The following is a 14,240-nucleotide window of genomic DNA, read 5'->3' on the forward strand; positions in this document are numbered from 1 at the left end:
GAAAAAAATCCACACCACAAAGACAACGTAACCAACATTCACATCCACTTATTAAGAACAAAAAAATGACCAAAAGATAACCCCTACATCAAACTGCTGTAACTCAAAGAGTAAACCTAAGGGATCCCTGATATGATAAGGAGAGAAGCCCAGGGAAGCAACAACAATAAACAGCCAAAGCAACTCTTCTATCTTATATACAAAAAACATGACAATCATTATTATGATATACATTATAAATACAAAAAACACATTTTATTTAATTTCAAATAATACAAATACATTTTTATAAAAAACAAATAATGTATAATCGAAACATCATACTTTCGGACGACAAAAAACATCACAGACTCAGACAAACAATCAACACAACATATAACGAATCATCACAAGCTAAAAAAAAACACAATACCTCAAAAACATATAGAACAACCTATCACACAAATATTATTTAGAACATATCAGTACATAAATAACTAATATATTTTTCAATGACGGAAAATAAATCTCCTTTCTTATTCTGGCAGAAATATATATTGTCCATCTAAATCTTATATCTTAATGTTCTGCCACTTCTAGTACAAATATAATTCATATGTCAGCTCAATTCATCTGGTTAAAGAGCAGTCCAAATTTTGGTATTCCGTCCTCTCGATTAGATAAACTCAGCATGGGCTTCAGTTCTATGTGCCTTTTTTTTCAGATTGAGTAACATAATCCAATCATTTTTTAGATGATGAAATATGCCATTTACGATATGAAGTATGAATACAACATTTGCCCACCTATAAAATATTAATATTTTAAGGTATGAAAACGTGGGATGTGGTCCTCAGCTTAGACTCGCAAGTGGGAGAAGTAAACACCTCAGTCAGTCAAATCAACTATGAAAATGTATTTTACTCCCTCTCTCTTGGTAGTAGGGGATCAAACTATGGGAATGTTTTGTACTATGGGCTCTCAGCCTACCAAAGCAAAGGAGTCCAGAATCTAACCAAGCATTTGCAATGCAATGGGTCTCACATTTCCTTGAGTTAGAGCTACTAGCATTGTAAATTCCTAACTGGACTTTTCTTGCCACATAAATTGAAAATTAACCATAAAACAGTTGTCATAAGCAAGCCAATTCAAAACGCCACGGCCGTCATGAGCATGAGCGCAAAGGAGAGACACAAAAGGAAAAAGAAGTTCACTCGCAGTCAAACGTGTCGGCAATTATCCATGTAATGAGGCAGTCTGCAAGGCGGTAACAAAACCTCCCCAAGGAGGGGCAAACATAAAGTGTTTACCAATGATAACATAGGATTTTTGAAGGGCAAGCCCATGAATGAGTGAAAGTGATGGGCATGCATTGGGCGTGGTTAAAAGCCCACAGATAGATTACAACAGGCCAGAGCACTTGCAGACTTGACCTAAAAAGCACAGCTGGAAGACTGATGGATGTTTGGACTGAAAATACCATAAACCAATAGCAGCCCATCTAATTAGCTCCTACTAAAGATTAATTACACTCAATTTGATCTGTCGCCCATGCAAACGCATTGAAAATACTGGCCCAAAACACCTGCAAGGAAGAATAGCAACATTCATCCTGACATTCATCCCTTGATCAGCAGAAGATTACTTTCTGGTCATCCACATATCGAGATGCAAACACAGAATGGCCGAAGATTGTCCCTGGCAGCATGTCGCCTCTGAACGACCCCAGGAAAACATGCCACTCAGTCTGATGCGCACATGGAGGGTCAGGTTTATCTTTTCAAACATGCAATTCTGGCTAAAGTACCTGAGCTATACTTCTTCTCAGGTAGTTGCCTAATCCCCAGTCACTCTCATGCTGTGTTTCCATGCGGATCCCTCAAACTGTGCCTGTGAAGCAAGGGGTGGTATGTTTTACAAAGCATCAGCTCTGCAAGTGAGATCTGGAGAGCTGCCAGAGACCTTGACAGGATCTGTAATTGTGTCCTGAGAGCGCCTGCACCGGTAAACAGAATCTCTCAGCCCAAGTCCACGAGGAGAGATAAATCGTCCTGTCTATAAACAGAACCGCTAAAAGGTTCAAAACACGCTGTGCGGAACCAGGAAGTGCACCCAACACACATTCTGTCATGCTCCAGTGACGCAGTAAGATGTGTCTCTTCTTGTATCCTTGATATACATCCTTGATATACGGTGGCCCCACAAAGGCCTGCTTCCCTCAAACCTATCACCGCGTGGTGTAGAAAAGGGTTCTCAGTCATTGGCAGGAGACCTGTAACTTTGCACTGCTGTCCTGACAAACAGCCAATGAATTGGAGTTTATGACAAGTATTTCTTCTCTTTCCATTGCCCTGTCTGGCATTCAATGGACAACTCCAAGACTCGATTAGTCACAACATGACAGGCTAACTGTTCTTCCAGCAATCTAAATGTAGGCCCCACCAGACCACGCAGTATTATGTGCCATTAACTAGCCTAGTAATGGAACACAACCCATAATATGGAGAAAAAGTACTTCCTTTCTCCTGATAGCCTCTCCTTCTATTAATGGAGTGAATGTTCAAGACTTAGTGGTTGGAATGGGCCCTGGACAAGTGTTTGTATACCCATGAACTCCAAGTTTATGGTTGTTTCCAAACATTCCATGGCATATCCATCCTGGAACATTAACAATCTGCCACCTACTTATACTGGGATAATAATATGAGTGAATTAATCAAAATTATGATGGTTACCTTTGTGAACTGATAACACATGCATACACAAACACACACACCCATTCCCAGCATGCATTCATAAATACACATACATACATACACCACACATGCAGCAGCAAACATACAAAAATTACACTTATTGGGCCACAGTGTTCATCTTGGGAGGCGGGAGGAAAGCCTTGGTGGATCCTGACCATTGGGACTGCCACCTCCTCTCATTGGCCTACCTTATTGTAGGTCGGCCAATGAGAGGAGGCGATGGCCCCTTATTCGCCACAGAGTGGGATGGGGTCAGTGAGACTGCTGACCCCACCTTGCTTTGTGACAAGCATCCAGTTCTGAGGCTATCAGTGACGCTCCCCCTCATCATGAGGACGGGGGGACCACCAAGCTATTTGATTGGTTGAGGAGGTCACACCCACAGGGCTGTGACATCTTCAGCCCACAAACATCAGCTCAGGCAGCCGGGTACCTGCACATTTAACACAAGAACAGCACCTGGCACCCTCACCCGAACATAGAGTGTCTGTCATGCTGACCTTTGCTCAGCCTGAATTCTTCATGTTCGGAAAAAGGTGGAGTGAGAGGGTCCCTATGCTCGTAAGGATGGGGTGCCTCTGTATACAGCCCCTGCAGGGTGATATCAGAGGCCTAAAGATGGGTACTTGGAAGAAACAAAACACTTTGAGGCTAAAGCAGTGAGCACCCTGGTAACCCCGAAGGGCAGATTTGAAGGATGAACAATTTAAAGAGACACACCCACACCAGTGTACTGGGGATGTGCTGGAGATCCCAGCACAGGTTCCAGAACAGCCCGTCCAGACTGAGCTCCAGATTTTTGCCAAACAGATGAGGTTAGAGCAAAATGACAATGGAAACATTGTTGCGAATATAATCAAAATAACAGTGTTCTCTAGTTCAAAATCTTAAGAAGTGTTAGCATGATAAATTTGAATTACATAATAAAAAAACATGAGATCAAAAACCTTAATTAAACATAATTAATAAGAGTATCAGTGAAGAAAAACTTGCTTGGTGCTCACAATGGTGACACACAAATATTACTATATGACATATAAGTGTGACACACTCAAGTAAATTATGTACTCTTATTGTTATTATTATATACTATACATGGATGCAATTATTGTACATAGAGGGGGCAGGAAGAAGCACAGAAGTGAAAGACAGCACACTGAATGCTGGCGGGAGATGTATCTGAGAGAGACAGCTGCAAAACACAGGCACATCATGGAAAGCTTAACCCAAAAGAAAAAAGCAGCGCTTGAACAGCAAGGAGTGGAAGCATAGAAGCTAGTCAGTCAAAATAGATAGTAAAGAGGAACTGCTCTATGGGAGGGACAAACACTAAACTGACAAGCTGGGGGCACGAATAAGGAGCAGCCAAATGAGAGTGGCAGGAAAGCTGACTAATGGTAAGCAGTGGCAGTGGTGTAACGATCTTGAGAGGGCCCCCTGCAAAGTGCATTAAGTGTCCCCTCCCCTCCAGACTTATTCAGGAGCTCTCAGGCCCGGGAACAGTGCTCAGGGGGCCCCCTGGACCTCGGGGCCCTTTCTCACTGCAGGGGCTGCGGGAGCCTTTGTTAGGCCACTGAGCAATGGGTAGGCTCCCAATACCTGCTTGTTCTTGGTAAGCCCTCAAAATGTCCTGCAACCTAAACCCAAAAAGAGGTGGAAAGTTATTATTTCCTGTACAATAAGGCCCTAATTAGAAATGGTGAAGACGAGGGTGGGTATTTAAACAACCCCACACATACAATTAGCACAGGGTGAGATATAAGCTGGGTGCGATGAACATCTCCTGTTACATATTTTGAAATTGGCAGGGAGCTGTAACATGCAGAACCTGTGTTAATGCACATAATTTCCGTTTTTCTGGGCCTTTTCTTATCAATACAATGTATCTTCCAGAATCCATCATGGAACCCTGGGTGGATGTGTTAATTATCACACAACCTGTAATTAAAAACTCTTTACACAGGATCGGAATGTAGCGCTGAACTTGTAATCAAGGCCCGAGTAGAAAGATTGCATTCAGAAGCAGGACGGGATGTGCAGCAGTGATTAGCATATGGAAGGCAGGGTGACTGATCTAGTGTAAGCCACAAAGAGGCGCTGTTTACAAAGCTCCATGGCAACCCCACTACTTTCTATTGATTCAAAACCCTCTAATTAAGACTCTGGAGTGCACTTTCCACGGAAGCAGCAGGAACTGCAGGGCACCGGGAGCCAAACCATAAATCAGTCTGGCTATGGCCCTCTGAGAACATAAAACAAATGCCTAATTGCATTAGGTTGTGTAGCTGCCTCGGTGCTCTTTCAGTTGTCATTATGCGGTCATTATGTGGTTAATTGTTCTTCCAAGACGGTGAGGTCTTACAAGGCATGCCAGCAGGTACTGCATGAAAGTGTACAGTAATCATGAGTACCTTTGCATTTCCACGTTCAGTTTCTGCAAGGTCGAACAAACACACACATAAATAGAGACAGAGACGTTTTATGGATGGTCAAAGGGGGTCCTGGCCATGACCCCAGCCTTTCAGGGGTCCCCTGATAGAGCCAGCTCTGTTCTGCCGAGATCCTTGTCCTGTTGACCTTGACATTTTTTTTAAACAAACTGTTTTAAATACCGTTTTTCTTTCATTTATTTTTAATGTGGGTGATGTTTGCAGTCATTTTGCAGAGAAATGTCCTTTGGTTCATGCAATATTCATAAAGTTTCTTCTAGATCAAAATAGGACCTCACATGTGATGAATGGGAGGGTTTCACAGAGATTATTTGCAGTATTATTAGTGAGCTGCTGCTGTGTTACAATACTGAAAACAGGCCACTCTCCATGACTATTGGATGTAAACAGATTTAGAATTTGGATGAGTGTGCTGTGCATTGTCAGTGACCTGGCCAAAGAGGGCATTAAAGACCTGAAACTGGATTATAAATTCAAGGCTGTTCAGGGGCCCCGGAAATCCGTGTGGCCAAGGCCCCCCAAAATCCGTAAGATGCCCCTGGGTAGGGAACGCTGGTGATGCAAATATCAAAAGACACATGGGCTATTCTTTGCCTGCTATTTGGGCAACCTACCTGTCCTGCGGGGCCGGACTGGGGACGATAGGCAGCCCTGGCAGAAAAAATCAAGCCACCTCCACTTGTGCTTTTTACCCTCCCCAGTCCATCTGTCTTCTGTTTCCTCAGATTCTTAGTCCCTGATGCCATAATGTTAAAACCAGGCTCCAGTGGCTGCCGGGGAGATGGCCAATCCTGATTTGTTGTTGTGAACTCACATCCTCGACATGTTTGTTCTTGATGCTCTGTACATAAACTTGTTGTTGTATATAGTGCTTCACGGCAAACTTCTGCTGTTTCTAAGCGCTGTAAATAACAGGTGTTACTATTACCGAATTTAACAATAGTGCCACATGCGTAACACAAATTGCTAGACTTGCATGCAGGCTGTCTGTCACCTGTGCTTTGTTTGTAAAAAACAAAATAAGTACAGGAGTCCAAATATTGTAGTAGGAGCCCCCGACTAGTGCTACAGAATGAGGAACTTGCCAAATTCCAACGCTGCCTAGTTTTCATTCCACTTCATGCCTTTCTCCCACCGCTCTAAGGGGCATATTTACAAGCCCCTAACTCCACCATGCGCTGCCGTAGTGTCATTTTTTAATGCTAAGGCTGCATTAAGGAGGCCTTTCTCCCATGCTGTATTTACAAAATGGCGCAATGCTTGCAGTGCCCCACTTTGTAACACTTGTGCCATATTATACCTGCACCGGGTATAATGTATGCAAGGGGGGGTGTTCCAATTCAGGGAGGCCCGAAAAATGGTGCAGTGAAATTTACATTTCACTGTGCCATTCTTTCCTTCATGTTTAACGCCTGCTCAGAGCAGGCGTTAAAATGACGCACCCATTTTAATCAATGGCCCTCCCTGTGCTTTGCTGCACTAGCGTGAACATTTCTGACACTAGTGCACGATAGCATAAAAAATGTTGACGCTCTTGTCCTAACGACCGCCATGGTGCACCATATTGTAACTACGGCACAACCATGGTGTCATTAGGTGGGGCAGGGCTGACGCAAGAAAAGTGGCTCTTCGGGACCGATGGCCACTTTCTCGTAAATCTGCCCTAAGCTAGTTGTTTCTTTATGTTTGCATGTTCTTGTTCATGCTTCTCTCCACCATGTGTGAATGTATTTCTAATCGTGTTCTCCCTCTTCTGCCTTTCGCTCTGTTGGTCCCAAGCCAAAGTCTGATGATGAAAAATAAATCTGATGCTGAAGAATAATTCTCGAGCCCCCAGTAGTGCTGGTGCCCACCTGCTCACATTCAGCACTGTCTCTGTCACAGGAAGACTTCCCTGTGTGATCTCTCACCTTGTTGTACTATATTTTAGAGGACCGGTACTTGCACCACTTGGGTGAAACATCTTTTTTTTGCTTTTTGTAGCAATATGGCTAAATGTGTTATGAACAGTATATGGTGTCAGGTTGTGGGCCTGGATTACTAGATGTATTTCATTTTTGCCTGTGTTCAAAAAGTGCTTCCTGCCTGTTTACCTATGGGAGCAAACAGAGAACACTGATTCTTGTGAATACAGACTTATGGTGCCTTCCTGTGATTGGTTGGTTTATTTAAATCTTGAAACAATGCCTTTCTTTTAAAATATATATCATTCTACCTTATTCCCAAACTATGAAGTTCAACACTCTTGGAAGCTGAAACTGGAAACAATCTAGGTTTTCATTATTTGCAAAAACATCAATAATTGCTGTAACGATGACATTTCCAATAACTATTTATTTACAGGATTGTTATTTAAATTAGATTAGTGAGAAACATGTAAAATGGTTGGGCTGAGTGATGCATTAGAATAAACTTCTTTAACAAGTGTCTTTTGTCCCATGATAACTGCGAGCATTTCCCTGGCACTTTCTCCCATCCAATTAGGTATTCCCTAGATGGTGCTTCCATCCAATTAGGTAGGAGCAAACAAACAGTGACAGTGGTGGAAAAGTATGATGACCTCGGATTGGTCAAGGAAATTCTGGTCAGTCGTTCAGTGGCTGGGAGCCGGCAAGAGTGCCTGTCCCCAAAGCACAATATTGACTTTCTATTTTGGAGCACTATTTTAGTTTCTAAAATTAAAATCTGATTCATATGTTCCTGTGCGGGCGAGAGAATACTTACTATTGTGCCCTCTCCCTTTGAGCAGAAACACACCCTTACTTGTACTCAGGGCAGAGCTTCAGCCGGGGAGCTTCAAGGCGGTCCAAAGTGACCACAAATATCCCTTGATCAGTGGCTTGCTTCTCCTCCCTCCCCCCGCATTACCACCTTAAGTGGGGGAATCACTAAAAGTTGATTACCCTTACATTGGTCTCCTCAGCCTGCAGGGCTGCAGAGAAAATCTCAGAAAACACTCTCAGGATTTTGCTGGGAAGGAGAAAGAGGTGGAGGGTCAGATGTGGCTATGTGAGGGAGCTCATGGTGGGCGTGGAAGAGAGAAAGTCCAGTAAGAATAAGCATAGGCAAAGCCAATCGGTCCCACCTTTAAGACCTATTGGATTTGCCAATGCCTTTTAGACATGGTTTGCAGCATCTGCAAGATGTTGTGCAGCAGACTGAATAACAGTGACGCGGCCCTGCAGCAGCATCCTTCTGCAGGGGTGTGCATGCTCTATTACGCATGTCCACTTACAAAATGTTGCGTGCGCCATTTTTTTTATTTACCAATCTGAGATGGATCCCATAAAGTAAGAAAAAAAAGAAATGGATATACGGATGCAAGGATGGGCAGAAGAATGAAAGGATAAGTGGCTGGAAGAGTAAAGAGACAGATCTAGCCGTGAAGGAACTGGTCATTGGATGATGGATAGAAAAATGGAAAGGTAGAAAGGTGGATGGATGGGTGAAAAGACTAATGAATGAGAACATTTGGATGGGAAGAAGGAAAGGTGAGAGGATGATGAAATGGTGTCAGGATGGATGAATAGATGGGTGGATGCAAGGGTTCTAGGAAGGGTCAGGATTTCTTGCTTTACTCACTCCTGGTCTTTACAGGATTTTAACATTTTCTGGCTGCTCCCTTGCCACAGACTGCCATAGTAATGCACCCATTGAGGGTGCTCTGGGTGTAAGAGGGTTTTTGGAGCGTAACAGATAATACTTATTCCTTGCCTACTGTCATCTGTATGGTCTTTATCTTTACTGACATTTATTCTGTACTGGTGCCATACTGTGTCTGTCACAGGGACACTAGACTGCCCACTGCCTGCCTACTCCTGCACACAGTGACTGCCCATCGCCTGCCCACTTCTGCACACAGTGACAGCCCATCACCTGCCTACTCCTGCACACAGTGACAGCCCATCACCTGCCTACTCCTGCACACAGTGACAGCCCTTTACCTGCCTACTCCTGCACACAGTGACTGCCCACCACCTGCCCACTTTTGCACACAGTGACAGCCCATCACCTGCCTACTCCTGCACACAGTGACTGCCCACTACCTGCCCACTTCTGCACACAGTGACAGCCCATCATCTGCCTACTCCTGCACACAGTGACTGCCCACTACCTGCCCACTTCTGCACACAGTGACAGCCCATCACCTGCCTACTCCTGCACACAGTGACTGCCCACCACCTGCCCACTTCTGCACACAGTGACAGCCCATCACCTGCCCACTTCTGCACACAGTGACTGCCTGTCACCTGCCTACTTCTGCACACAGTCACAGCCCATCGCCTGCCTACTCCTGCACACAGTCATCACCTGCCTACTCCTGCAAACAGTGTCTGCCCATCACCTGCCCACTTCTGCACACAGTGACTGCCTATTGCCTGCCTACTCCTGCACACAGTGACTGCCCATCGCCTGCCCACTCCTGCACACAGTGACTGCCCGCCGCCTGCCCACTCCTGCACACAGTGACTGCCCACCACCTGCCTACTCCTGCACACAGTGACACCCCATCACCTGCCTACTCCTGCACACAGTGACAACCCTTCACCTGCCTACTCCTGCACACAGTGACTGCCCATCACCTGCCCACTTCTGCACACAGAGACTTCCCATCACCTGCCTACTTCTGCATACAGTGACTGCCCGTCGCCTGCCCACTCCTGCACACAGTGACTGCCCACCGCCTGCCTACTCCTGCACACAGTGACTGCCCATCACCTGCCTACTCTTGCCTACAGTCTTGTTGAATTAATTTGATGGGTTTCCTTCTTGCCCCCAGTCCCCCCTCCTCTTCTCTCACAACACCCACCCCATGAGTTCATATCCTTACGCTGAAAAAGTGTGCCAAATACTGTAGTAGTCTAAACCAATCCCTCTGAACTACACATAGTGCCTTGGGTGAGACCTTTAGAACTGCTCACAGTACTGCGGATGGGGCGCTTAGAACTGGACTCAGTACTGACAGTGAAGGTGGGAGACCTGGACAACACACAGCAAATGTGGCCCCAGAAACTGACCCTGTACTCAGATGGGGCCTACATAACCGAATGCAGAACTCAGATGTGGCCTACAGCACTCCCAAGGGGTATGACACAAGACTCCACAGGTCAAGGGTCTTACATCCCAGGAGCAGCAGAGATGATCTGGACCGAATCTGAGAAACAAGATCACCTGCATCATGAGATGACTTAAGGCGATCCAACGACACCGAAGCGCTGTGCCTGCTGGTAAGCCTCCGCTACACTGGTACCCACCAACCTGTACAACTTCCGTTCATTCCCCTTGAGCACATCAGGATACTTGCTGAGCAATGAACAGCAATTGTGGCTTTGAGGGATGGTTACACCTTCAGATGTTGTGGTGTACTTGTGATTTACCATTTAATCGAGGATCACCAGGGTGACCTCTGTCGTTTGATGTTGGATGCTCAAAACCCAGGAACCACTGAGCCTTCATTTTACAACTTATGGTTGACATTTTATCGCAGTCATGGTGTTTGGTGTTTAACCATGAAATTCTCAGCCCTATAAAGACTACTTCAAGACTCATGAAGAACCTTGATGGTGCCACACTGCACCTTCAGGTTGGCAATTGCTCCACCTAGGTGAGGCCATCTCACAAGAGGAACAAGACTGAAACTGCTGGAGGTTCCACAAAAGGGGACCAGGCGAAGGCTGTAGGAGACGAGAGCGAAAGACCTCACAGGCTTCTGAACAGCCTCTGCCCATTCGATCAGCAGGCCGTGGCTCTGCAGACGTGGCTTCTCGACACCCATGCTGGTAAACAGAGCGGAAGGCCAGAGCTTGCCATCAGAGGTGGAGAGTTTAGGGGACATTGAGAAGTTGAGCTGGAAGAGGAACTGCAGGCTTAGCATCATCGGGAGGAGAAGCGGGAACAAGACCAGGAAGGAACCACTAAAAGATCCAAAGGTTTGAGTGATCGTGTTCAACACCCCGTGGAATTATGGACAAGAGGAAGAGGCATAACAAAGCTCAACAAATGCATGCCCCTGCAGCAGGCCCTCACTAGTGCCGCATTCAGACACACACTGCAAGGAGGCCTGAGCTGGCCGTGTGTGCATCCCAGTTCTTGGCAGGGAAGCTGTAGTCATAGTATTGATTAAAGTAAGCTTTATCACCCAATCTCCGACTGCCTCTCAGTCTGTGGTGTCCAGGAAGGAAAGGTGCACTCCCTATCACCTCTAATCTTGCAGTGGCCATTGGAGGAGGGCAAAATCTATCCACAGCCAGTGCCCTGAACCTGACATGCAAATGCAACCACTGTCCTTTCCAAGGAACAAGGAGACAATGCTTGCCGTTAGGGCACAAACAACATAGCAAGACGTGTAGAGGATAGTTTATGGGTCTCGGAGAGCACCACACGTAACATTTTTTAGTTCCTGCGTTGTTACACCAGCCATGCACGCGCTGTAAGAACAGGGAGGAGGTAGAAGCAGAGATGTTTTAGGCATGGGCAAAGTGGGCTCAGGCCCAGGGCCCCCATCTTTCAAGGGTCCCCCTCGTTAGACTCTATAAAGTTTATAAATATCCAGTTTGTTTACTTACTTTTTTTAGCAAGCCCAGGCTGTCCAGCCATTCCAGCGCTTACCTGACAGAGAGTTAGTGTTAAAGAAAACTACTTATTAGTTTCTGGTTAGATTCAGCAAGTGCTTGACATTTTAAAGTGCAGAGGTCCAGCCCAACTGCACATGCCTTTGCCTTTATGCGGTTTGTGCCACATAATGTGCAGTAATGATTGGCATTGCGTGCTCCCTCTATAACTGTATCATTCCTGTTGACTACTGCCAGACCAGTGCGTTGGCAGCCTAGTGCCACAACACTGATATTACCCACCCCACAAAGCACAAAGTGCAGTAGACAAAGGCACCCATCAGTAGTGTATGCCTGAATGCTGCCGACAGAAACTGCACCGCTTATTATGAGTAGAAGGCTTGGTCAGACCACTAGTCTTTCTGCTTTGCTGGCTCAGGGTAGCCGGAGCCTGCTTGCACCAAGGTAGGGCCAGGGGAGGCCACCAGGGTAGCCCACTTGTCTATGTGTAGTGCACAGCAGCATTATATGCTCCCTTCTTGACTGCATCATCCTTGCGGAACCACTGCTGGGCCGGTGTAACCACAACATACTGCCCACTGACTCAGAATCCCCCTCCCTCACGCGGCAGGGACTGGAAGTGCATTAAAAAATGCACCTTGTGCATGCACAGGCTCAAGAAGATGGGACACTAGTCTCCTCTTCCACAGGCAGTGGGCGTGTTCACATCCCCAGTCTTTCTGCTCCTCTGATGAAAGCCAGCCAGAGATAGGGTGACCAGACGTCCCGGATTTCCCCGGACAGTCCCGGTTTTTAGAAGACTGTCCCGGTGTCCCAACCCTTCTCTTAATTTTAAGCAAATGTCCTGGTTTTTGCGACAAAGGTCAGATTATCTAGAGAAGCATAAGTTAAAGGAATGCTCTCCTTTAACAGACGCCTACAAAGTATGCAATAATTAAAGTATTGTATCTGTTACTGTCAAGCAACACAGTCCCCTGTCTGCTCCCAGCAGAGAGACAGAGTGGGGGCAGAGAGAGGTGGGTGGGGAGCAGAGAGAGGTGGGTGGGGGCGGGTTGAGGGTGCAGGGTGGGAGGTCAAGCCATAGCTTATTTTATATGTATAGTCTTGTAAATGTGTGTGTTTCTATAGATATATATATAAACACACACATGTATAGGCACACATTCACAAAGCTACGCAAAAAACGGGATAGGTCAGCTATAAAAGTGAGTGTAAAGTCGTGAGTCCTTCTTTTATGTCTGACCTGTCCCGGTTTTTGCTCCTCAAAATCTGGTCACCCTAGCCAGAGAGGAGCTGCTTGTTGCAGGGTTGTGCCCAGACGTAGGCTGGCCAAGGAAGAGGGTTGTCAAGGATCCCACCAGAGTTACCAAGGGGTGCATGATCTGAAAATGTATTCTAAATTCAAGTTATTCTGAGCAGGGGGCCCCAAATTATGTTCGACCCAAGGCCCCCAAATCCTTAAAATGCCCCTGGGGGAGGAACAGCGAGGTTGTGGACTAGGAGAGTCTGTGCTCTCAGGGTCATGGATGCTCGATGCAGAACTCCTACAGGACAAACGCGTTTTGTTTCCCTTCATGGAAAGGTCACTGTGTACAGTTGCTGAGGTGTTGTGAAGAAGGGTTCCCTTGTCTCCCTTCTTCGAAGATTATAGTATTCTTCAAATGCTATGTTGTTCAACGCCATGTTTGCATGGAGTTGAACTCTAATTAAAGGGTCTTAAATACCGGTATTACTTCCGCGTTGAACAGTGGTGAGCGAAATCACCATGGATTACAAGCAGCAGGCAGAGGAGAGCTCCCCCTTCCATCATCCCCAGGTGAACCTGCTGTCCGCTGCTGGAGAATCTATTCCCATTAGCCACTAGAGGGCGTGTGAGCACCAATTCAAGGTCTCCAAAAAAGCGCAGAACCTCGTGGCGTTACCTAAACTGAACCAAGCACCTGCCCCTCACACACAGGCCTGGAAGGTCTCCAGCTTTACTCTCACTTGTTCTTTTTTTCCCGTCCGATTCGTTCGAAAGTTATTTGCTATTTGTGTTTTGGTGATCTGGTAATTCTTTCTTTGTACTGCTATCTGTCTCCTTTCATTAACTCTGTCTGTTTCCTAGATTTAACTAGCAGTTACTGGGATGCTGCCGAACCTGTACTTAGAAATGTCTTCTCTTCAGGAAGAGACATGCAAAACTACACCTTCCATAGCACAGATTTCTTAATGAAAGGCCGGTGGTGCTAGGGAAGTGGTGACCCGGTAACATGGTGTCATTACACCACGTAATATATAGGGACTGGACCACTTCATCCATCCCTCCGCAGAAAGCACATTTCAACAGGCATAGGGAGAGAAGCTGAGTTAAAAGCACGTTCATGTTCTCACACTGCCACCTGCTGGCTACATGTAAAATCCTCACATGTATTTACAAACTTTAAAAATACATCAATGGCTCAAGCTCCTCCTACCTTCAGTAATGTGAACAATTCATCTGG

Source organism: Pleurodeles waltl, chromosome 2_1, assembly GCF_031143425.1.
Source record: "Pleurodeles waltl isolate 20211129_DDA chromosome 2_1, aPleWal1.hap1.20221129, whole genome shotgun sequence".
Classification (NCBI taxonomy): Eukaryota; Metazoa; Chordata; class Amphibia; order Caudata; family Salamandridae; genus Pleurodeles; species Pleurodeles waltl.